Below are 26,437 nucleotides of genomic sequence, written 5' to 3' on the forward strand. Positions count from 1 at the left end.
GCAGAGCCTCTCGCATGTCCAAGGACACCTTCCCTCTCCCCCCAATCATGCGCCCCACGCCCAACGCCAATCCAAATTTTTTGTCCAACTCAGCCACCATTCGGACAGCTCAGCCCCGCCCCGCCACGCCACCAGCCCCGCCACATCAGCAGGCTTGTCCGCGTTTACAAATTTTGTCCGTGTTTAGTTTTACGCTGATGTGGAGCACCGAGATCCCCTCTCCCTTCGCGCCCGGCTTCCCTGCCCTCGATCCCACCTCTTGTCCTTCACTTAAGACCCCGTGTAAGTTAGTTCTGAGGGCCCCCCTTTTTTGCGCAAAACGCGTGGACGATCATTTATCTCTGACGCACTGGAGAGCAGCTTCTAGTTCTTCCGCCACGCCATCATCCACAACTCTTTCAAGGTTCTGTGCTCCGGCACTGTGTGTGAACGAAGATGGCGGAGGTAGAATTTTCAGTGAGAGCTGGCGTCGGCCTCTTTTGAACCCAGTCTATAATGCTCAAGTTGTTTTCCTTCACACATCCCCTTACTCTGGGAAAGCTTCGACCATGGATGACTCCGCTTATTGAAATTCACAGTGTACATCATCTTCAAAACTTTGGTCTCCCTTCAAAACACCTTGTAATGGGCCTTGAATTTATGCTTCTGTGAACAAGAGTAGCCAATCGGTCAAATGTACTTAGTAGGCGGAAGGATAAAGGTCCAAAAATGGATTGCCCTTTTGCCAATCGATCAAATGTACTTAGGCCTCATTCAGACTGCGCAATCCATCTTCAACCCTTTTCCACCCGGAAGCAGAGCTAACTTTTCGACTGTACGCTGCTTTGTTCACGAACAGAAGCGGGAAAAAAAGCAGCTGCAGGGCGCTGTGGCTTTTGATTGGCTGGGGCAGTGCAGCACAAGCTACGGGCGGGGTGGGCAGCCGGAACATGGAGCGGTTCCCTTGGGCATGAATCAGCGTTCCAACTCAGCAGGGCTAGCCAAGTTGCATCTGCAGTCTGAACCGCCTCCAATGAGGCGTGCATTTCAATTGGTCCACCTAAGCAAAAAGTCTCTTGCGCACGGCAGTCTGAACCCAACCTTAGTAGGCGGAAGGGTAAAGATCCAAAAATTAAGTGCCCTTTCGTCAAAACGTCGAACACTCTTTGGTCTAGAGCGTTAGAACTGAAAGCAAGAGTAGAGGTCCATGGCATCTTTGCTGTAGGGAACATTTGCACTCGACCCGATCTGCATGTATGCTTACTTCTGTGGATGAGAGTGGGTGCTCCTTGAATGCATGCTTGCTTTTGTGGATGTCAATCTACCTTCTTGCAATTAATCATTGTGTCTCTTCCATGGCTATCTCTTGATCAGCAGCTTTATGCACCGTTATTGGTTTCACGAAAATCAAAGCCCCTGTCGAGGTAAACTCCACCGTCGACAGAGCCAACACGTTTCTTGCCAAGGAGCCTTCATGGACCCCTGCTCTTGAGTCGGACCTTACCCACATTCTGTCACATGATGTTGCTCCCATGGTTCTGTCGCAGGTGTGACCTCTTCATCTCAAAATGAAGCGTCGTCAACTGATCGACGATGCAACAAAGATGATGTTTAGTTTTGAGAAGAACCCAAAATTGGCAAAATACATGAGTGAGACTTCTTTTCAAGAAATGCACAAGCAGTGACAGAAAACCACAACACCACCTCCGAAACCCGCTCTCAAGAAACCTTCTGTTCACAAGCAATATTCAGAGAAGGAATTAGAAGAGGTGGTTGATACACGGATTGCTCAGCTTTTTGACGTGCAGAACAAAGCCAAAAAGCACAGCAAAAAGCAAAAGAAAAGCACTGACTTCCCGAGTTATTTGGGTCATCAGTCAACGTTTGATAAAGCAAAGAAACAAAAGAAGCGTGTTCGATTTGAAGAAGTACCCAGTTCTTCTTCTGACAGTTCTTCTAGCTCTTCATATTCGAGCGAAGAAGACAGAAAAGGAAAAAAGCGAAGCAAGAAACAACGCTTTGTAAAGGGCAAGAAAAAGGCAAAGAAGTCTAAATTTCTCCCAGTGAGTGACAGTTCTACAGAGGACTCGTCTATGGATAGTTCAGACTCTGGTGACGGTAAATTTTATACGAACAAAAAGAATTTTTATAAAGCCAACCAGTATGACTTTCTGGAAGATAAAAGCAAGAAAGTCCGAGAGTTTAAGGACGGTGGATAGTCAATCAAATTTGACACTTTTTCAAGATACAAAGATGCTTCGAAGGCTTTGTCTTTTATATAGCAGTTTGACATCGATTTCGCGAGAGGACGCTACTCAGAGCACTCCAAGATTCGGAGAGCTGCCTCTTACTTTAAGGGGAATGCTCGAACTTGGTGGTCCACGCTTCTTTTAAACAAGACTGCACCAGTTAAATGGTTGAAATGACAAAGAGAGATACAGTGGATGCTTACTATAAGAGATTTTGGAGCTCTTTTCTACCCGCCTCTTCATTCAAGAAGATCTCGTTCAGAGAACAAATTGAGCGGTCTACCTTGGGTCTACCTACAGGATCCGAGATCACTGCTTGGAACAGAAGTCAGCTTCTATTCAGGAGTTGATGATGAGTCATGCGAAGCGGAGCTTTGTCATTCACTCTGGCAGTCTGATCTACCCCACCGATGAGGTCATGACACAACGAGCCGAACAGACTTCAGGGAATGAAAGTAGAAAGAGATAGAGCAACCCAGAGAAAAAGAATGCACGACCCAAGCTTACTCCTCAGGAGAGAGCTCGCTTCATTAGGGAGGGAAAGTGCTTTGGATGCGGGGAACATGGACATATCTCCACGAGGTGCCCAAAAAAGGCACAGAAAGAACAGAATGATAAGGACGACGACAGGTCTAAGAGTTCGAGAGCAACTGAGGAACGTGGAAGAAAAGGCAAGATGAAAACAGGACTGGTTCCAGATTGTGTGGGTACTGATCCCAACACCATAACGAGAGTACAGAACTTTACCGAGCTTGGGGCAAAGTGAAAGACCAAGAGGCCCTGATCTTCTTTGATGGAGGAGCCAAGGCCAACTTCATTTCACTGGAATTAGCGGCGCGGCTCGAGATCACTCCCGATCAGATGGGACCACTTGCGGAGGCTGTTCTAGCGGCACTCGGAAGGGACGTAGCCATTACACCTGTCATTGGCAAACTTCGGTTGCATTGTCAGGGGTATTTGGGACATGAGGACTTTTTCATAATACCTTTGGAAGGTTGTGATGTTCTCTTAGGGATTCCCTGATACCACAAGCACAATGCCATGGTCGATTATCGGGCGAGGAAAGCGACATTGACTACAGAGAAGGGCAGAACCATTGTACTTGATATTAAACTGAAGGGCGAGTCTGTCCCTATGTATCGGCTTCTGCCATTTTCAAATTAATAAAATCCAATCTATTTGTTTACTCGATCTTTATGAAAGAATTGAGCGATAAGGATAGGACAAATATGTCAAGATTTTCTCCACTCTCACGTCGATTGCTTCTCACAGGGCCTACCAGGCGAATTACCACCTGCTCGTCCTGAAGATCATACCATTGATCTGATACCTGGAATCACACCACCGAACAGACCATCTTACCGTATGAGCCGAGCACAAAATGAAGAGATTATGAACCAAGTGAAAAGGGTCTTGTCCAGCGTAGTACTTCACCGTATTGCTCTCCAGTGTTGTTGGTTTTGAAGAAAGACGGATCTTGGAGAATGTGCATCGATTATAGAGCTCTGAACAAAATCACCATCAAGAACAGATTTTCGATTCCTAGGATTGATGATATACTCGACAGATTACAGGGATCCTCGTTTTTTAGCAGGATTGATCTGAAGAGTGGATATCATCATATCAGAATCGTGTCGGGAGACGTTTACAAGAAAGCTTTTCGGACCACTTTTAGCTTATTTGAGTTTTTGGTGATGCCTTTTGGCTTAACCAATGCTCCTGCGACATTTCACCGGATGATGGACAAGATTTTTTGAGAGTACATGCTATTTGTTGGCACTTTCTTTGACGACATCATTGTTTTCCTTAAGAATGAGGCAGAGCACAGAGATTATTTGCTTCAGCTCTTTCAGGCATTACGAGATCACAAGTTAGTAATTAATGCAAAGAAAAGTGAATTTTTCCTACCAGAGATACACTTTTTGGGACACATTGTCTCAGCAGCTGGAGTACAAATGGATCCGGCCAAGATAGAGACTATCCGTGATTAGCCCTGTCATAATAATCAATATCTAATTCTCCTAAATGATTTTCTCATATTAAACTGATCATTTAATGTGGGGAAGGCGAGGGGAGAAAAAGCTAGAATATTGGTTAAGCTAGCAGATCGGCCACAGTAGGGATCCAAAGGAGGGAAAATAGGGATCTAAAGGGGGGGCCATCTGCAAAAGAGCCATGTGCAACAATGGGCTAAAAAGACCCTAAGGTTCAGCCCATTAAGACTTCCAAAATGCTAAGGTTCCAAAATTCAAAGGTTGTGTCCAAAGGTCAACCCTAGGGAGAATTGGATGCTTTGTGTGTGCCCTAAAAGTCTTTGCACATCCCTACATGGGAGGGGGCGAGCCCTAAAGGTAGGGGATGAGAGAGAAAGCCACACACACACACACACACACACACAGGCTCCCTTTACACAAAGGGAATGAGGGACACATGTCAGCTCCCTAGGCCAGATGCCCACAAGGTGTGCCCAATTTCTATTGGATGACCCTTGAAGTGGACCAATGAGAATTAAGCTAGAGTAAATCTAGTTTAATTAATTTAAAAACATTTAATAAAAGAAACCAATGAGAATTAAGTCTCCTAGAAGACTATTGGGCAGTCTCCCAAGGGGTCCAATGAGCATTCAGGAACCCCATGGCTTGCCTGATTCCTATTGGCCAGGAGGCAAAGGGGTCCAATGAGAGTTTAGTTTAATTATTTAATTACTTAAAGCTCTCACAAAAGGGGAAAGGGGGACACATGTCAGAAGGCTATCACTTATGCTGCTTAACACCCATTGGCTTGACTTGGGGAGGGCCAATGAGGCAAAAGCCAGACCAAATTAGCAGCAAGGGCTCGCCCAAGAGAGAGAGGGGGCTGATTTTTGCAAGGCATCATCACACACACACTCACACAAGCTCATGTGTGAAGAAAGAATACTATATCTCCTCCCAAGCTTTAATGGAGAGCTCATCACCTACTCCAAGCTTGTGAGATAGAAGCCTACATCAACACCCTCTTGGCATGTGGATGCAAATCCAACCAAGAGCCAAGCTTCAATGCATGCTCATCTTCTCTACCAAGCTAATTACTAAGCTAAGCTATGCTAATATGAGTGATTATGTGAGGAGATGTACATCTTTCTCGTAAGATACTCCTTCTTCCTCTCAATCTACTCTCATACCCTGCTAGCTCTCACCATCTTCGAAGGTGTGTGAGGTCTTGGATCTGAGAACGGGGATAATTCAAGTTGTGTTTGATTAAGTGTTTTGCTTAGTGCATGAAGCTTCCATCTTCATTCCACTAGCTAGTCTCGAAGGAACACAAAGAATTGTATTGTACAATGTCTCTCTTAATGGGAGAAACCATAATACAAAGCCTTTTGGAGGGGGGACCGGCTCCATGCAAATCCGGTCCTCAACTGTTGTCAATAGCTTAATTTCTCTCTCTTTTGAAAGTATTGTTGATGCTATCTAACTAGGTGTTATGCTTTTTGTTTCTCTCTCCACCCAAGCACTCTTGTAATTCTCATTAGGAATCTATTCTAATGAAATGCCCACTATGTTCATGCTAATTTCTGCTACACATAAGTTTTTAGGCCATTAAATGTTACATTGGTATCAAAGCTCAAGGTTTCTCTTTTCTTGCTCAAGAAGGGATGTCCTCAAGCTAGCTACAAATGGTTGGTATTATTAATTGCCTGTGAGTAAGTAGAATAGGGATGTTTCAGCCTTGTAGTGCGCCTTCCTTCGTGCAATTAACGGGGCATCACCGTCGAGAGCTATGGTCTTAATAGTGGAGTCCTATGGGGCTTGCCTACGGCTTAACCACTATTGAGCTATTAGAAGCTTGACAGGAGCCGGTACTGTTTTGGTGTCGAAAGACCCTCTCTTCTATTCCTTGCAATTAATGGTATTCGAGCCGCGGGTACAGTAGCTTGAGTGCTTTTTCTAAAGGGGTACAGAGGAGTAGCAATTAGGGCTTGAAGTGCCAAAGTACACTTAAAAAGTTTACACCTAAAATTTGTTAGAATGGCTGACAATAGTAAAGAGAGTGAAATTAATGTTGATAACTTTGATTTTGCTCATGAGCAAGCTACTAATGATGCTTCAATGCTTGTTAACTATCTTGTTTCTAGGCTTCAACAAGCTATGGGCAACCCATCTCTCCAAAGTGAAGTGCAACGCCAGCTTCATGCTCATGGGATTCTCCAAGCTCATCACCATGACAAGAGAACACCTATGAAGCCTCTTTGTGAGACTAACAAAAGAGGTCTCTCTCCGATTCCGGAAGAAGAAGAGAATCCATATGAAGGGCTCAAGAATTTACTTCTTGATGATGCATCTCCTTCCCAAAGGAGAACTCAAGAGCCTCCACCAAAGGAACGAGAAAGAAGCGAGTCTCCCGCCACCTCGGCGGAGATGGCTCCACGAAGACGGCGGGCTAAACCCTCTCCATCACCACCAAAGCGGAGAAGACCATCATATTCTTCTCCCCACCACAATTCAAAGAGGGATGATAAAAAGCAAGAGAAGAAAAAGGCGAGAAAGAGGACACCCTCTTCTCCATCTTCTTCATCCTCTTCCTCTTATGAAAACTATGGTGAAGATGACAAAGATCAAGACAAGAAAAAGGCGAGAAAGAGGTCACCCTCTTCTCCACCTTCTTCAAATTCTTCACCCTCTAAAGAAAGTGATGGTGCAACCTTTGAACCATCAAAAAGAAGAGGCCATAGGAAATCCTATGCCGCATGGAAGAGGTCGTCCAAGTTGAAGAAATTCAAAGAGGGAGGGAAGAGTATCTCTTTCCTTACCTATGATGGTACCTTTGGTGCTACGGACAAAGTCTTGGCCTTTATCCAGCAATTCGATGCGGCGTTTGGAGATGAGGGCTTCACGAAGTCCTCTAAGCTACGCCATGTAGCTATGCACTTTCAAAAGTCCGCCAGACAATGGTGGTCTAGCCTACGAGCCAACGGTGAAGCTCCACGAACATGGAAAGCTTTAAGAGATTCCATTATGAAGCAGTTTTTGGCCACGGATTCCAAAGACAAAGTACTCACCGAATGGCGAAGCTTAAAGCTCTCTCCCAATGAATCCATCCACAAATATGTAGACAAGTTTTGGGACCTACAACTCAAAGCCAGTGTCTTCAAAAGGTTGGATTTTGGAGAGCAAAAGCAACAATTTTGTGCGGGCTTAACCGAAGAAATGGCGGAGTATGTCAACTCCCAAAGACCACGTACCATATCGGCGGTAATACACCACACTATGGTCGCCTCTCGAATCAATTTCCAAACGGGGGCAAAAAGAAATAATAAGCCCCCGGAAAACAAGGGTTCCAATGAGCCTAAGGGGAAGGACAATGTCCAAAAGTCTCCTAAGGGCAACTCCAACAAAGCTAAAGAGAAGGGAGTTTACAAAGGTAAGAATAAACTCTCTCCTGAAGAGCTTGAGCGTTATCGTAAGGATAACCGGTGTTTCAAGTGCGGCGAACAAGGGCATGCGTACCGCGCTTGTCCCCAAAAGAACAACCGCCAAGATCCTCCTAGAGCTTCCTTGGTTGAAATCCAAGAGGAGGAGACTCACCAAACTCACCACAAAGGATCTCCTCTATGCCATGCTTGGGGAAAGGTAAGAGAACATGATGCTTTTATTCTCTTTGACCCTGGTTCTACTCACAATTTTATATCTATGGAGTTAGCCACCAAGATAGGCATACAATCCTACGAGATGGGAGATGTCCTACCCGCAGACAGTGCCTTCAAGGGGCAAGAAGCTTCAGTCACTCCCTTAATTGGGAAATTAAGGCTTCATGTCCAAGGCTATGTGGACAAAGAAGACTTCTTTATCTCTCCTCTCAAGCATGAGTATGTAATCCTAGGGGCACCATGGTTTGACCGCCTGGCTGCCGATGTTAAATTTCCTGAAAGGAGAATCTCCTTTAATTTCAGGGAAAAAGACATGTATATAGATGCTAAGGAAATGGGTAACACCATCCCCATTGTACATACACCAGCTTTAAACAAGTCAATAAAGAGCTCTATTTCCGTGTACATGATTTTTGTTAAAGACCCTCAAAATGAACCTAATGCTTTAGCAAAAGAAAATAAAAGCAACCAAAAGGAATTAGAGTTATCCAATTTTCTCAAGGGGTTTCAAGATGTTTTTATTGACGACATCTTGTCAGCTACCTCCTAAACGAGGTAATGATGACCATGCAATTGAACTTCTTCCAGGAAGTTCACCGCCTAATAAACCTCCTTATAGAGTTTCTCAAGCTCAACAAGAGGAGATTATGCGGCAAGTGCATGAGTTAGTTGAGAAGGGTATGGTTAGGCCAAGCTCATCTCCATTTAGCTCACCTGTGTTATTAGTGCAAAAGAAAGACGGCACATATCGTATGTGTGTCGACTATAGAGCACTAAATAGGATCACTATCAAGAATAGGTTTCCCGTTCCACGGGTAGAAGACCTATTTGATAAGCTACAAGGATCAACCTACTTCAGTAGGGTTGACCTAAAAAGTGGCTATCATCAAATAAGGATAGTTGATCAAGACATTGTAAAGACCGCATTTCGTACTACATTTGGTCTTTACGAATACATTGTCATGCCTTTTGGCTTGACCAATGCACCAGCCACATTCAACCGCTTGATGGAGAGCTGTTCAGGCCTCATCGAACCTTCACTGGAGTGTTCTTTGATGATATTATCATCTACTCTAATTCATTGGAGGAACACAAGCAACACCTCCAGGTAATATTTCAAGTTTTAAGAGAGAATAAACTTTATGTTAATCGAAATAAAAGTGAATTTTTCTTGCAAGAGATTCAGTATTTAGGTCACATTATCTCTCAAGATGGCATCCAAATGGATCCATCCAAGTTAGAGGTAATAAAAGGCTAGCCTAAACCAAGGAATCTTCATGAACTAAGAAGCTTCATAGGTATGTGTGCATACTATAGACGCTTCATAGAAAAGTTCTCACAAATTGCGGGACCATTACATGACCTAACAAAGAAAAGCGTTAGGTATACATGGTCTGCTAAGGAGAACAATGCTTTCGAAAAGCTTAAAGAAAAGCTTATCCCTCAACCTGTGCTTACACTACCGGATCTCTCAAAACCATTTGAGGTCCAATGCGATGCTTGTGGTGATTGCCTTGGAGCTGTTTTGCTCCAAGAAGGACACGCCATAGGCTATGAGAGTCGAAGGCTCGACCCTGTTGAGCAAGCTCTAGGCATATACGAAAAGGAACTCCTTGCAGTTCTACATGCCTTAGACTCATGGAAGCACTATTTATTGGGGACTCCTTTCATTCTGCGAACGGATCACCAAAGTCTTAAGTACTTCATGACGCAAACCAAGCTCTCCGACAAACAAATGAGGTGGGCAAATTTCCTTTCGCAATTTCATTTTCATATTGCTCACATTGCTGGCAAGCATAATCAAGTAGCCGATGCACTCTCAAGACGACCGAGAGTGAATGCGGTTTCCATAGCAACTCACAATGATCTATCTTCAATGATAGATGAGTATGCTATTGATCCCGATTTTAGAGATGTGATTTCAGCCCTTGCATTAGGGAAGAAAGAAGAACCATTTACTTTACAAGATGGTTATCTTCTCTATGGCAATAGACTATGCGTCACTAACTCACTACGTGAGAAAGTAATGTATGAATCTCATGCTCCACCTTATGCGGGGCATACAGGGATTCAGTCTACCTTAAAGGGAATTGAAACATATTTCTATTGGGCTACCATGAAAGTGAGCATACAAGAGTATGTTTCCAAATGTGTGGTATGCCAAAAGACAAAATTTGATAGAGGGAAGCAACCTGGATTGCTTCAACCCTTGCCAATCCCTAATTCACCATGGGAGAGCATATCCATGGATTTTATCTTTGGATTGCCTAAGTCTATCCATGGGAATACGGGAATATGGACGATAGTAGACAGGTTCAGTAAACAAGATCATTTTATTCCTGTCAAAAAAACTATCAAAGCCCATCAAATGGCAACCCTCTTCATTTCACAAATTTTCAAATACCATGGCTTGCCAATGTCCATAGTATCGGATAGAGATCCTAGAATGACCAGTAATTTCTGGAAGGGTCTCTTTGAGAATTTAGGAACAAGGCTAAACTTCTCTTCGGCCTATCATCCACAAATTGATGGCCAAAGTGAAATAGCTAACCTAACCATTCTCGATCTACTAAAAGCCTATGTAACGGAAGTAGATCAAAGATCCCAATGGGAGAAGTACTTACCCTTAGTGGAGTATGCTTACAATAACATTGTACATACTTCCACGGGAAAAGCACCTTTCGAGGTAATTGAGGGAAGATCAAAAAGTCCCTTGCTACTTAAGGTACATGGGAAGATCTTCGCTGCAGATGAGTATAGCCGAGACCTACAAGAATCTTTCCAAAAGATTAAGGATGCTATCTCTATCTCACAGCAAAGGCAAAAGGCTGCTGCTGACAAGCACAGAAGAGCCCAAGCCTTTAAAGAAAACGATTGGGTCTTGTTAAAGTTTCCCAAGGCTCGATTAAGGCACACGACGGGCAAGAATCCTACGGGCCACCAAAAGTACTATGCTAAACTAGCAAAAAGGTACTATGGTCCCTTCCAGATTCTTAGGCCAATCAATGACATGGCCTATCAACTTAAGTTGCCCAATCATTGGCTCATACACAATGCTTTTCATGTGAGCCTATTAAAGCCTTACAAAGGAGAGCCACCTCAAGAACCAACTATTGAAGACCCACCGGAGATCGAGGACCAAGAGGAGGTGCTGCAGCCCGAGTCCATTCTCCGACATGAAGACAAGGTATTAAGAGGCGGTAAGACTATCCGACGATATCTTATTAAGTTTAAGAATTATCCTTTTGAAGATGCTAGATGGATGCAAGGCATACAATTAAAGGATAACCTAAACCTTGTCAATGCTTACAATGCTTCCCAAGAGTAAGCAAATGTACAAAATGTTAAAAATGAACAAAATTTTTGTCTTATAAGACTCTCTCTTTTTCTTTATTTGTGCACAAAAATAAAGTAGTATGCATGCTTAGATCAAGTTTGTGGAGACGACGTCTCCCAAACACCAAGTAGAGCTTGTCACTCTACAATGGAAGACTGATAGGACTAATGTGCAAACATGCTTGCGGCAGCCTCAGGCTCTCAAGCACCAAATGGACTAGTCATCCATCGTGGAATGATGTCGTAGGGTAACATAGGGATCCTCTACCCGCTAAGAAAAGGACTCATGAACATGCTTTATCTTCTCTACACCATAGTCGAGGACGACTATGATTTCAAGAGAGAGGTAATGTCATAATAATCAATATCTAATTCTCCTAAATGATTTTCTCATATTAAACTGATCATTTAATGTGGGGAAGGCGAGGGGAGAAAAAGCTAGAATATTGGTTAAGCTAGCAGATCGGCCACAGTAGGGATCCAAAGGAGGGAAAATAGGGATCTAAAGGGGGGGCCATCTGCAAAAGAGCCATGTGCAACAATGGGCTAAAAAGACCCTAAGGCTCAGCCCATTAAGACTTCCAAAATGCTAAGGTTCCAAAATTCAAAGGTTGTGTCCAAAGGTCAACCCTAGGGAGAATTGGATGCTTTGTGTGTGCCCTAAAAGTCTTTGCACATCCCTACATGGGAGGGGGCGAGCCCTAAAGGTAGGGGATGAGAGAGAAAGCCACACACACACACACACACACACAGGCTCCCTTTACACAAAGGGAATGAGGGACACATGTTAGCTCCCTAGGCCAGATGCCCACAAGGTGTGCCCAATTTCTATTGGATGACCCTTGAAGTGGACCAATGAGAATTAAGCTAGAGTAAATCTAGTTTAATTAATTTAAAAACATTTAATAAAAGAAACCAATGAGAATTAAGTCTCCTAGAAGACTATTGGGCAGTCTCCCAAGGGGTCCAATGAGCATTCAGGAACCCCATGGCTTGCCTGATTCCTATTGGCCAGGAGGCAAAGGGGTCCAATGAGAGTTTAGTTTAATTATTTAATTACTTAAAGCTCTCACAAAAGGGGAAAGGGGGACACATGTCAGAAGGCTGTCACTTATGCTGCTTAACACCCATTGGCTTGACTTGGGGAGGGCCAATGAGGCAAAAGCCAGACCAAATTAGCAGCAAGGGCTCGCCCAAGAGAGAGAGGGGGCTGATTTTTGCAAGGCATCATCACACACACACTCACACAAGCTCATGTGTGAAGAAAGAATACTCTATCTCCTCCCAAGCTTTAATGGAGAGCTCATCACCTACTCCAAGCTTGTGAGATAGAAGCCTACATCAACACCCTCTTGGCATGTGGATGCAAATCCAACCAAGAGCCAAGCTTCAATGCATGCTCATCTTCTCTACCAAGCTAATTACTAAGCTAAGCTATGCTAATATGAGTGATTATGTGAGGAGATGTACATCTTTCTCGTAAGATACTCCTTCTTTCTCTCAATCTACTCTCATACCCTGCTAGCTCTCACCATCTTCGAAGGTGTGTGAGGTCTTGGGTCTGAGAACGGGGATAATTCAAGTTGTGTTTGATTAAGTGTTTTGCTTAGTGCATGAAGCTTCCATCCACATTGCACTAGCTAGTCTCGAAGGAACACAAAGAATTGTATTGTACAATGTCTCTCTTAATGGGAGAAACCATAATACAAAGCCTTTTGGAGGGGGGACCGGCTCCATGCAAATCCGGTCCTCAACTGTTGTCAATAGCTTAATTTCTCTCTCTTTTGAAAGTATTGTTGATGCTATCTAACTAGGTGTTATGCTTTTTGTTGCTCTCTCCACCCAAGCACTCTTGCAATTCTCATTAAGAATCTATTCTAATGAAATGCCCACTATGTTCATGCTAATTTCTGCTACACATAAGTTTTTAGGCCATTAAATGTTACAAGCCCGATTTAAAGAATGTCCATGAAGTTAGAAGCTTCTTGGGACTGTGTTCGTACTACATGCGGTTCATTCGAAAGTTTGCAGAGGTTGCTTTCCCTTTGCATATCTTGACACAGAAAGGAGTCCCTTTCTCGTGGAGATCCACAGAGGTGACTGCCTTTTAGACATTGAAAGAGAAATTGACTACAGGACCAGTTTTGACTTTGCCGGACTTGCAAAATTCATTTGAAGTATATTGTGATCCTTGTGGTTGTAGTCTGGGTGCGGTCTTAATGCAAGAAGGCCATGTCATTGCTTATGAAAGCCGATTTTTCTCAAGGCCGAAAATGACAGCACGGATTTATGAGAAAGAGCTTTTGGCGGTTATGCTCTTACTCAGTGGCGGCATTACCTACTCGGAGCGGATTTTACTTTCTTTACAGACCATCAGGGTTTGCGCTACTTCTTGTCACAGAAGCAGCTATCGAAACAGCAGATGCGGTGGGCGAACATCTTGTCACAGTTTCACTTCCAGATTGTCCATGTTCAAGGATAGAAGAATGTGGTGGCAGATGCTTTGTCTTGGAAGCCGTTGGTTCTAGCTATTTCCGCGATACATCATAGGAGCTTCAAGGATATGGTCGGCCAGCATGCCACAGATACAGATTTTGCAGACGTTTTCACACGGATATGGGATGGGGAGAGAGTAGCGGGATATTCCATTCGGGATGGCTACTTGATGAGAAAAACCATGTTGTGCGTTACACAGCCGTTGAGGGAAAAGGTTATGACTGAATGCCACTGTCCACCTTTTACGGGTCACCACGGCATTGCTACCACCATGAAAGGGGTAGAGAGATACTTCTTTTGGCCGAGACTCAAGAAGGATGTGGAAGAGTTTCTGCGTAGTTGCTTAGTATGCCAGAAGGTCAAGTTTGACAGGCATAAATCACAGGGATTGTTACAGCCTTTACCCATACCCACCCGCCCCTGGGAAAGTATTGCAATGGATTTCATTTTTGATCTCTCGAGAACACAGAGTGGGCACGATGGTATCTGGACTATTATTGACAGATGTAGCAAACAGGCTCATTTCATTCCAATGAAGAAAACAATCAAGCCGGATCACTGAGCGAGACTGTTTGTGGCCCATATTTTCAGATTACATGGCATGCTCGAGACGATTGTCTCCGATAGGGACCTCAGATTTACGAGTTTGTTTTGGAAAGCAATTTGGGAGAACATTGGCACGCGGTTGCAATTTTCTTCATCGTTCCACCCGCAGACTAACGGGCAATCTAAGATTGCCAATTCAGTGATTTTAGATTTATTGAAGTCTTATATCTCAGATCAGAAGACTCAATGGGAAAAGTACCTACCTTTGGTGGAATTTGCCTACAATAACATGATACACTCTTCGACGGGGAGGCGCCATTTGAGATTGTTGAAGTGCTGCGAAGGTTACCCTTCCTAAGCACGAAAGATAAGATTTTTGAAGCAGATGAATATACGCGTGACTTAGATACGGCTTTTGCCAAGGTTCACGAGACTTTGCAGAAATCTCAAGAACGACATAAAAAGGCAGCGGATCGCATCGTCGCGACTTGAAATTGAAGGAGGATGATTGGGTGCTCTTACGTTTTGAGAAGACACGTTTGAGAAAGAAAAAGGGAGAGGAGAGGCTTTTTCCAAAGCTTAGTATGCGATACTACGGACCTTTTCAAATCACTGAAAAGATAAATGATGTCTCCTTCCGACTGAAATTGCCTGATACTTGGAGGATTCACAATGCATTTCATGTGAGTCTCTTGAAACCTTTTAAAGGTGATGTGCTTGATGATGGGGAGCCTAATGAGCAACCCGAAGTGAAAGAAAACAAAGAGATCCTTGTTCCTGAATAGATTTTGGCACATAAGGATACGAAGAATAAAGGTAAAGTCCGAAGGCAGTTCTTGGTTAAGTTCAAGAACTATCCTGCATTGGATGCGAAGTGGATGGAGGAGGAGGACCTGGCAGATACTCCTTAGATTGTGAAACATTACCTCGATGCTTTTGGTTTAGCATAGGCTAAAATCTGCAATCTTTCTACTGCTGTCCAAAAACGCTATGGACTGAAATCTGCGACTAGTCCAAAAACGTTGATTTGGGGGTTGTTTTCGGTGGGTCTTTGACACTGAAAATCTGCAGGTTTAGGGCTGAAAATAGAGGTCTCATTAGGCTGAAAACTGATGGTCTTTCCGAGCTGAATCTGCTACCTTTTTGGGCTAATCTTGCAGGTACTTCACTGTTGAAATCACTGCACTGCTGTGGCTGCAAATGCTGCAATCTACAAACGTTTGGTCTGCAGAAAACGCTAGGGAAGCTGGTCCAAAGACGCTAGCTGTTGTGTTCCAAAAACGCTAGCTGATGCTTTTTCAAAACGCTAGGTGTTGGGCTTTAGTGGCGACGATGCTGATGCAAAACTGATGATGCTTCCCAAAAACGCTAGGTGAGGGAAGATCTATGGTGATGGTTCTTGCTTGGGAAATCCACCAAGGGTCCTGTTGAGAAGTTGTCTGCTGAGCTTGGCTCCTGTTGCCTCTTCTACCAAATAGTGCTAGCTCTAGTTTGCTTATATACAAACTTAGCAAAATTGCCCTACCTACTTTTGTTGGAAAGTCACTTAAATTAATAAGTGAAAAATGCCAAAAATAGGTAAAATAGGCTAAATGCACTGGAAAATTTCCCTGAAGGATTCTGATGGATTCTGATGGGAATACTTATGATCATGATGTGTACAACCAGAGGATATGCATCTACACTAAGTGACTGTGCATGCACGGTCTACGAATAGACTCACAAAAGTGCTAGATCACTTCTAATCTAGACTGACTAGACTGACTGATCCCTGATCATGCTGTAGCTTGTCCACGGGCACATAGGGTTGGATGTGTCACGTGACACCAATATCTCTAGGCACGGAACTCCGTCGGGCCATTGCAAATCTATTGTGAACTGTGAATTGTTCTGAAGTGGTTATTTGGTGCTGTCGTGAATTGATTCTTGACTTGGAGTGTCCAAGTCTGTTACACCTTACATTGGTATCAGAGCTTTGGCACTGTTCAATATCACTCAAGGAAAGAACCACAAGAACCACAAAAAAAATTTTGCTTGTTGCGGTCACACGTAACCCAAGATTCCTTGGGCGTGCCGATTCCTAATCGTGTTTTTGAAGAGTGACGAGAATCCCAAGAAAGAAGGGCTTGTCCAGCCTCCCCTTGTGTCTCTTTTCACTCATTGAGAGCGGACCGTGCACTTAGCGGCTGGCCAATCGACGTGAGGTGGGAAAAAGCAACCTTGGTGTGAGCAGAAGGCCGCCAAGGGGTGCGCTCGCGAAAAAGAGCAGAACTCGGGTGAAGAGAAGATCCTTCTCTAACACAGATTGCAAGCGAAAGAAGAACCTCAAGACCCCCAAGAACTCAAGTTCCTTGTGAACTTAAGAACCCAAGACCACAAGAACCCATGATTCAGTGGATGGTCATTAGTCGAAGCGGAATGGATACTTTGCTTGGAGGTGATGAGCATGAGAGAGGTGAAGAAGAATATTTCCCACCATGAGGTTTTTCCGACACTCCCCCTTCCCCCATCTACGACAAGGATTGCACTAACTCCTATGGAGGAGTTGCCGCATTTGTTTATGGATAAGAAGTTAGAACACGAAGAAAGAAGGCCAGTCATAGATCGTGACTACAAAGAAAGAAAAGCAGAAATTGAGCGTAAATACGAAGACGGAATGGCAACCATAGCGCGTGAGCGCGAAGAAAGAGAAGCCAAATTTGATCGCGAGAACAAAGAAAGAAAAGCATAAATGGATCACGAGAACAAAGCAAGAAAAGCAATGAACGGCCGACACATGAAGGAGATGTTGCGACTCTTTTCTCAAGTATAGACACAAATGCAAGAGATTCGGGAAAAGGAGACTCTCTCTGTCTCTTCTTCTCCAACGCATGACACACAGAATTTGAATGATAATGATAAGCATGATGATTTGATTGATAATGATAAGCATGATGATTTGCATGATAATGATAAGCATGACGATTTACATGATCAAGATGTAATTTGTCACAAGCATGATGCTTTACATGAAAAAGATATGATTGTTCACAAGGATGATGGTTTAGTTGATGCTTTTTTTAGCAAAGCTAACCTCGTTGCAGATTTGATCAATCACCAAGAACCGATCTTGGCTCTCGACTCGAGGTCCACAGAATCCCCACATGAAGATTCGATCAATCACGAAGAACCGATCTTGGCTCTCGAGCCTAGGTCCAAAGAACCCTCACAGGAAGTACTATGTGTTCGAATGATTAGTCAGCACGTATTGTTCGAGTGTTTCATTCGTGATCGTTTCCTATATGTTAGTCAGCGTCTTTATGTGATCCCTTTTCCTAGGCATGACATATTGTACGTTGAGTATGTTTCACTCATGAATGAGCACGGATGTATGCGGATTATTCATGAAAAGCTGAAAAGTATGCATTCAAGGAAGTCACATTCCATGTCTCTTCTTTGGCATGATGTGATTGTTCACAAGGATGATGGTTTAGTTGATGCTTTTTCTAGCGAAGCCAACCTCGTTGCAGATTTGATCAATCACCAAGAACTGATCTTGGCTCTCGATTCGAGGTCCACATAACCCCCACAGGAAGATTCGATCAATCACGAAGAACCGATCTTGGCTCTCGAGCCTAGGTCCAAAGAACCCTCACAGGAAGTACTATGTGTTCGAATGATTAGTCAGCACGCATTGTTCGAGTGTTTCATTCGTGATCGTTTCCTGTATTTTAGTCAGCGTCTTTATGTGATCCCTTTTCCTAGGCATGACATATTGTACGTTGAGTACGTTTCACTCATGAATGAGCACGGATGTATGCGGATTATTCATGAAAAACTGAAAAGTATGCATTCAAGGAAGTCACATTCCATGTCTCTTCCTTGGCACGACACAGTTGTAGAAAGAACACATGAAAGTATGATCACCAAGCATGAGCATTTCCGTTTTGAGTTGCCACAGTTAATTGCTTTTGATCAAAAGAGAAAGATTCAATCTTATGGTTTGTGTGTGTGTGGTGAACGGCACTCCGTCTATTGGTACATTGCATGCACAGTCTTTAGAGAAGATGAGATTTTTTCCAGTCACTTTACATGGAATGGGTATGTTCATGTTTTTGTGGTGGAAGTGGTTTCAGGAATTTTCAGCCATGGAGATTCTTGAAGAAGAAAGAAGCATGACTCTAGACAAGTTGAAGCCTCAAAGGAGCCACGGAAGACTTTGTGTCGCTTTCGACGCGGCCCAAAGAAGCAAGCATTGCAGACCTTTATGAAGTTCAAGTATCGCACGACCCACACATCAGAGTGGGTCGGCGAAGAGTCCCTTCCAGGATTCCGGATGCTATTGGCGATCTTCCTCGACGCCATACAATTCGCTATGAGTATCTCACTTTGAAAAGGAGGGGATGTCACGTGACACATCCAACCCTGTGTGTTCGTGGACAAGCTACACCATGACAAGGATTCAGTTCAGTCAAGTCAATCTAGAATATAAAGTGATCTGGCACTTTCATGAGTCTGTTCGTAGACCGTGCATGTCCAGACACTTCGATTAGATGCATATCCTCTGGTTGCACACATCATGATCATCAGATTTTCATCAGAACCCATCAGTAGTATTTTTACAGTGCATAGACCTATTTTTCCTATTTTTGATATTTTTCACTTATTATTTTTTAAGTGACTTTTGTTGGAAAGTAGGTAGGGCAATTGTGCTAAGTTTGTATAAAGAGAAACCTAGCGCTAGCACTTTCTGGCAGAAGAGGCAGCAGGAGCACCGCTCAACAGGCACCTTCTCAGCAAGGACCCCCGACTGCATGGCCTAGCGTTTTTGCAACTCAGCATCAAGCTAGCGTTTTTACAAGGGCAGATCAGCCTTGGCGATTTTGCATTGCAGAGGAGCTTCGGCATTGGTAGACACAGCAGAACCACTTCATGACAGCAAATCAGCCCTAGCGTTAGTGGATTTTCCCCAGTAGCAGAATTCAGCCCCTAGCGTTTTTGGATCAGCCTGGACCTCAGCGTTTTTGCCGTTTCGTCGCGACAAGGCCACAAGAAGACCAGCGTTTTCAATTTTTAGCAGTTAGTACCTGCAGTACAAGTCCCGAACCTCGCAAATCTCACCTTCCCGCAGCAGATCCTTGCCGCACGGTCAGATCTCGCAAAGTTCGCAGTTTCAGCCCGGAAAACGCAGATTTCAGCATCTACGTTTTCAGCGCATTGTCATCGCATCGTTGCCATCGACATCGTAATCGACATAGAGTTAGAATTCAGCAGATAAAGATTTGCAAATTTCAGCCATTAGAAATCTCATATTCCAGCCCGTCTCATCGTCGTCGAAATCGTCGGCAAGTCAAAGCATTGTAGGGATTTGTGCAATCATAAGTAGACTGCTCTCGCCATAGAGAGTGGGGCCTTCAAAGGAGGGTTTGACAACATTCTGGTGTCGTATTCTCTTCTCTCTTTATCTCTCAGTCTCATGCACCTTCACGCACAGTGTCCATTCACTTTGTTGTGTCCATTGCACTCTCTCATTAAGAACGGAAGCCTCTCCCTTCCCCAAGTAAAAGGAACCTTGAGCACTTTTCGGAGCACTCATCTTGAGCAAAGTTCCAACATTCGCTTCCGCTGGACTTAACAAGATGCATCCTAGATGTGGTCACCTATAGCAGCCTGATGAAGGCCAAGGAAGTCGACAAGGCTCTTGCCGTACTGACTCGGGGTTGCATCCCAAACATGGTCACGTACAACAGCCTGATGAAGTCCAAGGAAATCGACAAGACTCTTGCCGTACTGACTCAAATGGAGAAGAGGGGATGCATCCCAGATGTGGCCACCTACCCCAGCCTGATGGATGGCTTGATGAAGGCCAAGGAAGTCGACAAGGCTCTTGCGGTACTGACTCAGAAAGAAGACGGGATGCATCCCAGACCTGGCCACCTACACCAGCCTGATGGATGGCCTGATGAAGGCCAAGGAAGTCGACAAGGCTCTTGCCATACTGACTCAAATGGAGAAGAGGGGATGCATGCCAGGCATGGTCACGTACAACAGTCTATTAGATGGCTTATTGAAGGAAAATAGGGTCAGCAAGGCTCTTGCCATACTGACTCACTTGAGGAAGAGGGCATGCACTCATGACGCCATCCCAGATTCTGTGACATATACTCTCTTTATGAACTGGATTGTGAAGCAACAAAGGCTAGAAGATGCTTTAGGACTTCTAGAAAAGATGCACACTATTGGTTGTGATCCGGATGCGGTCACCTACACCATCCTTATTGATGGACTACTCAATGTGAATGAAGCCCAAAAGGCACTTGGCATAATGACTTAGATGGAAAAGAGAGGAATGGACCCTGAACACAATACTCTACAATGCATTTATCAATGAGCTTGTGATGGAGTAAAGAATGAGAGCTTGTGATGGATGCAATATGGGTCATAGAAACTTGTGATCTGTGGAAAAAGGGCTTTGGAGCATGTGAGAGGGAAGGCATATCTCCGTAGCCAAATTAGAAGTGCATTGTCTTTGTGCGGGTGACAGTCTTGGACCAGAATGGAGATGTTTCACCATAGTATTCAGAAGATCAATTTTTGATGTTTCACCATAGTGTGAGCACCCAGATCAACTTTCCGTTGGGGCTATCAATTTTGTTATAAAGGAAGAATGTTTGGCAGTTGTCGGTGCCAAGGTACTTAACATGTGAACTTACGTCATCAATAGAAAAATGAGGAGGAGGATCACAAATATTCAGACTCAGAAATAATAAAGAGGTCGCAGGTTCAACAATGCAAGCAAGCGAGGTGGCTTATACATATGACATTACAAGGAAAGAGGTCTTGTGTAGCAGAACTGATCACAAGAGGTCTTTAGTTTTGTTATCATGTGGTTTGACTATTTTATTGCTAGTTTATGTAGCTTGGTTTAACTGCCTATGAAGCTTCGTTGAAGGGCCAATTGCATCTACGACAAATCTGTGATGCAAAAGGGGGCTTATGGATACAATGTAGGAAAATTGGAGAATTAAGTCACTCAGAAAGTTGGGTAGGTTTGGAAGGTTCCGTGAGGGTATAGGGGTTGGAATGTCCTCTGCTACTCATTGGTAAGTGCTGTCTCTCTTGAATGCTAGAATAGCTAGTATTCCGTCACATTTGTGAGCAGACATGTGCTGAAAGTCTTGAGAGGTGAGCATTAGAGCATAGTCACAGCCAAGCGCCCATCATCAACTTTTTAGTTTCCTTCATAGCCTGCTAAGGGCATTGGAGAAAGAAAATATATGGAGTCATCAAAAGGTAGGCATGGCCTCCGTGGAGTAGGTAGTGCAAGTTGGTCAATTCGGGCATCATGGCATCATGTGCCTCAAGGCACCACCTCTTAGGGAGTTGTCTGATTTGGGTCTCGAAGAGGGCCATGATAAATATTGTGAGATTGAAGAGACAGAGACATCTATGGGACTACTTGTCCATAGTTGTCAAATACATCAGTTGAACGAATGTCAAGTGAGGAGAGGATAACCCGCATCCCCCGCCCCCCCCCCCTCCCCTTGCAGCATTGAAGTTATACATGATGGAAGGCCTATCTGCTGATTTTCATTTTAAGGTTATCGAACTGCAGAGAAAGGGGCCCAACATAGGGGTAGTCGTGGCTCTCCTCCCAAAATGACAATCATTAAAGAGGGATATAAGGGTGAGAAGAGGGACAGAGAATGATCTTGGATTGAGATAGTGAACTACAGGTGAATTAAGGGTAAGCTAGGGTGCCCTAATTCACCCCTAGTACACTCAATTCACCCCTAGTTCACCGACTCAACCGTGCAACCAAGATCGTCCCCAACCATGACACCTTTATCAACCATAGATCCTCCACGAAGGAGGCTCGTGTGAAATGGTGACAAGGGATGGTAATGGAAGGATGCTATAGCTGATAAAGATACACCACATGTTGACACTTTTTACTTATTATACCTCACACTATTTTATTTTGTTTTAAACAAGGTGCCCTCATTGATATCCTCTACCTTTCACACAATGTGCTTGGATGTGGAAGCGGTTTCCAAGTAGTGAGCTAAAATGAGCCCGCATGTGCGAAATTTCCTCAAGCCCATTGATATCTCACATTGATTGCATTTGCATTTCTACATACATTTGAGAATGCCTACTGCATGTGCCAACTTGATGTATGATAATGCACAGCATAATGAGTGTGTTGCACACATATACATGTGTGCACATGCTCTACACTCTCTCTCTCTCTCTCTCTCTCTCTCTCTCTCTCTCTCTCACACACACACACACACACACACACACGCAGAGAAAATAGTAATGCCACGACATGTAGCTTTTGAATATATAAATACTAATACCCAAATCTAGCAACATTCTAAATGAGAGAGACATATATGTTAGCTTGAAAACATGCACATGTCAATGCCACACGCACGCACGTGCACACAGCCTTACATACACACCATGAACCACATAGTTGATGGTAGTTACTTTTAACAAAACAATGTAGAATGGAAAATCTTGGCTTGCTTTAAAAACATGGTTTGGTCGGCATCAGTTGTTGCGACATACATCAAAGCATAAAAGGCTTGTACTTGCAAGGAAGGTTGACATGCAATCCCAAGCTTGTATACCTTAAATCAATTCTAGTAAAAAATGTAAGAAGATTAATTCTCATCATGTATAGTCCAAAGCTTTGTCCACCTTTTATACATCAAGGCGTAAATGGCTTGTACTTGCGAGAAAGGTTCACAAGCAATCCCAAGCTTGTATACCTTACATCAATTCTAGTATAAACCGCAATAAATCTAATTCTCATCACATATAGTCCGAAGCTTTGTCCACCTTTTAGTCGTGTAAGTCAATTATATGTAAGAATCCTAATTCTCATCTCATTCAAGGTAGCTAACATGAATATCTCAGCATGCTTATGCATGTACTCACTATATGTACGTACGTGTGTGTGTGTGTGTGTATGTGTGTGTGTGTGTGTGTGTGTGTGTGTGTGTGTGTGTGTGTGTGTGTGTGTGTGTTTTGATGTATTATTACTAATACATAAAAGAACTTTTCGTTCAAAAGACAATTGGCTTTAAACAATTGGAAGATGGCTTGCACAAAACCAACTTGGGTATTAGATTCATTTTTGTTCAATATGGTTAGAATGAGGAATCATTGTAATAATCATCTATACAAATTATTTGAATTAAGGTATTAATCTTCAGAGTTGGATAGAAGCTAAGCTAAACCATTTTAAGCAAAGATAGCATTCTCACATGCAACCATATAAATAAGACAACAGATTCGTTAGCTTTGAAATATATTATAGGTATCAAAGAATCTATTAGTTGTTATCTTTGTCCTACTTAAAGATAGTTTAGAAAAGCTATCATCCTAATACATGAAAGAATTTGTTTTGTAATTCTTTCAAAAAGAAAATATAAGTGATTTTTTTAGAAAATGTTATTATAACTCATTAACAGGCCATGACCCCTTTTGATGCAAATGGTGATACATGCTAAAAGAATTTTCAAGAAAAGTGTAGTTTGTTTGCTTTGTTTGATCCCATCCCCCTTTTTTTAAAAAATCAAAACATTTCTTTCTATTGCAGCAAATTGCATTATCTGAAACACAAAACATATAGCAAATGTTTTCCCACAAAAGCTTGTATCTTTCCATCATCATAGAAATTTTCATCACCATAGAAATCAAGTAGCTAAGTATCATCAGAGAACTAGAGTGCCAAGATATTCCAAAGGGAACAACTAACCTTAGTGAAGCCCTATCATAACAAAACATTATTTCTTCTAGTATCCCAATTCTTCTTTAATCAACCAAACACGGTCAGAAGTTCTTAGTTTAGCCTTAACATAGTATATAATTCTTAGTATGCCAAATGTAAAGAAAATGCATCATATATATTTGTAGGATCTCCAAGGTATCTACAAGAAAAGGTCTTGTGCATCAAAATTTGTCACAAGAGGTCTTTAGTTTTGTTATCATGTGGTTTGACTATTTTATTGCTAGTTTATGTAGCTTGGTTTAACTGCCTATGAAGCTTCGCTAAAGGGCCAATTGCATCTACAACAAATCTGTAATGCAAAAGGGGGCTTAAGATTTAGATGGTTCCATGAGGGTATTGTCAAAGTCGACGATACGGAAGCGTAGAGACCCAGGGCAGTGAGCATGAGAGAGAGAGAGAGAGAGAGAGAGAGAGAGAGAGAGAGAGAGAGAGAGAGGGTCTCCTAAACCAATCAACCTTGGCAATGAATAACTGAATGTATATACAATGGAGGAAAGGGGTTGCTTATATAGCAATCCCAGTAAATTGCCCTACCCAAGACTTTGAAAATTAAATATAAATTAAATACCTAGAAGCCAAACTAAATAAGGGGATCACATTAGGCAGTTCATTTGAGATGCCTAAACTTTAACACCCTCTTTGAAACTCATAGTGGACATCAATAGTGAGACCAAGTCGATGAAGAAGCTACCATGGACACCCCAATAGAAGGCCTTGTACTATTGGATACACCTCGGTGTTGCTCTCCTCAACTTGTACCTGAAAGTAATGCCATCTTGAGCATCGGTTGCCTTTGTAGAAACTTTGAATTGTAGACCATACTCGGTCCAATAATCCCCATTCGTGAACTGTGAACACATCACGTCCAAAATATAAAACTCCAAGATAATGAACTGTTGGAACACATCCTGTCCATAATCCGACAAACAACAATGAATTGGATAGCCCATCCATAGTGTTTTAGACGTCTGATTGGTTCCCTGCAAGATGCACGTGCATTGAACTCCGACCTACAAGTCCAAACACCAATAACTTGAACTCCAACACACGGGTTCAAATTGATTATAGGGAGCAGATATTGCCCCTCTCTACCAATCACAAGCCTCTCTCTGGCTAAAGCTAGTGGTGATAGCGATCTATATGTGACTAGAAGGTGGGAGTTCGTGCCAGTGTAGTCACCACCACACTAGGAACCTCCTTGTTATCCTTCCCTAAGTCACTATCATTTCTTTCCTCCTGTTGCTTGCTTTTACCTTTTTCCTTTGTAGCATCTCTATCTTTTCTTTTGGATTTGCTATCCTCGGCCAAATGACCACGCTTTCCAAATTTGTAACAATGGTACTTTGTCCTCTTTCTAGAATTTGAAGCAGCAAGTGCTTCACCATGTGCTTCCACTGTCTCACAAATTTGAATTTTGCCTTGAGTTATCAACACGGCTTTATCCTCAATGAGAAAAGAGCTGAGATCATCAAATTCCAGCTTTTCCTTCGTGACTTGTAGCAGTAGTGTCCTAGCCATTGTTTCATACTCTTGAGGCAACTTCGTGAGAACCAAAGGAGCTAATTGGGTACTCGTCAGTGCACTCTTCATAGCCGATAGTTGATCATGAATAAATGTAGTATTCATAAGAAATAATTGCATGGAACTTTCTTGGGGAAAGTGGATGGCAAACAACTATCCAAGAAGGGTGACTGCTCGCATCGTAGAATCCCGATCAAACATACCTAGGAGCTTGAACCACTTTTCGTTGGCAATCTTCAAGGTCTGAATAGGTGGAGAAAGGTCCTTTGTAAGAGATTCCGCAATGTCCGACATTGCCTTCACATTAGCCGCATCCCAATCGACACACGATTTGAGATATTCATCATCTTGAAGGCAGGTGTACATGTTGTGGGAATCTCGTGTGGGACGAGGCTCCACGCCATCGACAACATCCCATAAACCTTTCCGTGAGAACCAAAGTCTCATAATCAACTTCCAATGAGCGTAGTTATTCTCGTTCAATTTGTCGTTGGAGGTTGAGCAAGGCGGGGCCATGGTGAAGTTGCGAGATATGGAACTCTCGGAACCTTCTCGCACTCCAAAGTGTGGCCGCACAAACCAAGCTGCAAGATCTCCAATTTCCTCGCCTCTACCAAGCCACTCCACACCCTCTGCTATCCCTCTTTGGAACTCGAAACCGCTCAAAACTCTCACCAATTGGCCACTCAAAGCCTAGCACTCTACACTCCTCCAAGCCGTGTAATAAATCTCTCCACCAAGCTCCTCTAAAGGCTGGTCCTAGAAGCCCTTTGGAGACTCCAAATCTCCCCAAGAGCTGCTGACTTTGTGCCCACCAAGGCCAAGCCAAACCAGCTCCCTCACTGCAACCCAAGGAGTGCTCACCTTGTAGCTCACGGTGTTTCAAAACGCTCTGTG

At 43.3% G+C, this 26,437-nt stretch overlaps 1 pseudogene; it reads left to right on the plus strand.

Annotated features, from left to right (window-relative positions):
* The first annotated feature begins 17,192 nt into the window (after positions 1–17,192).
* On the plus strand, positions 17,193–26,237 carry LOC147441142 (uncharacterized; annotated as a pseudogene).
* The last annotated feature ends 200 nt before the right edge of the window (positions 26,238–26,437 follow it).

This window comes from Adiantum capillus-veneris, chromosome 15 (assembly GCF_014529385.1).
Source record: "Adiantum capillus-veneris isolate H3 chromosome 15, ASM1452938v2, whole genome shotgun sequence".
NCBI lineage: Eukaryota > Viridiplantae > Streptophyta > Polypodiopsida > Polypodiales > Pteridaceae > Adiantum > Adiantum capillus-veneris.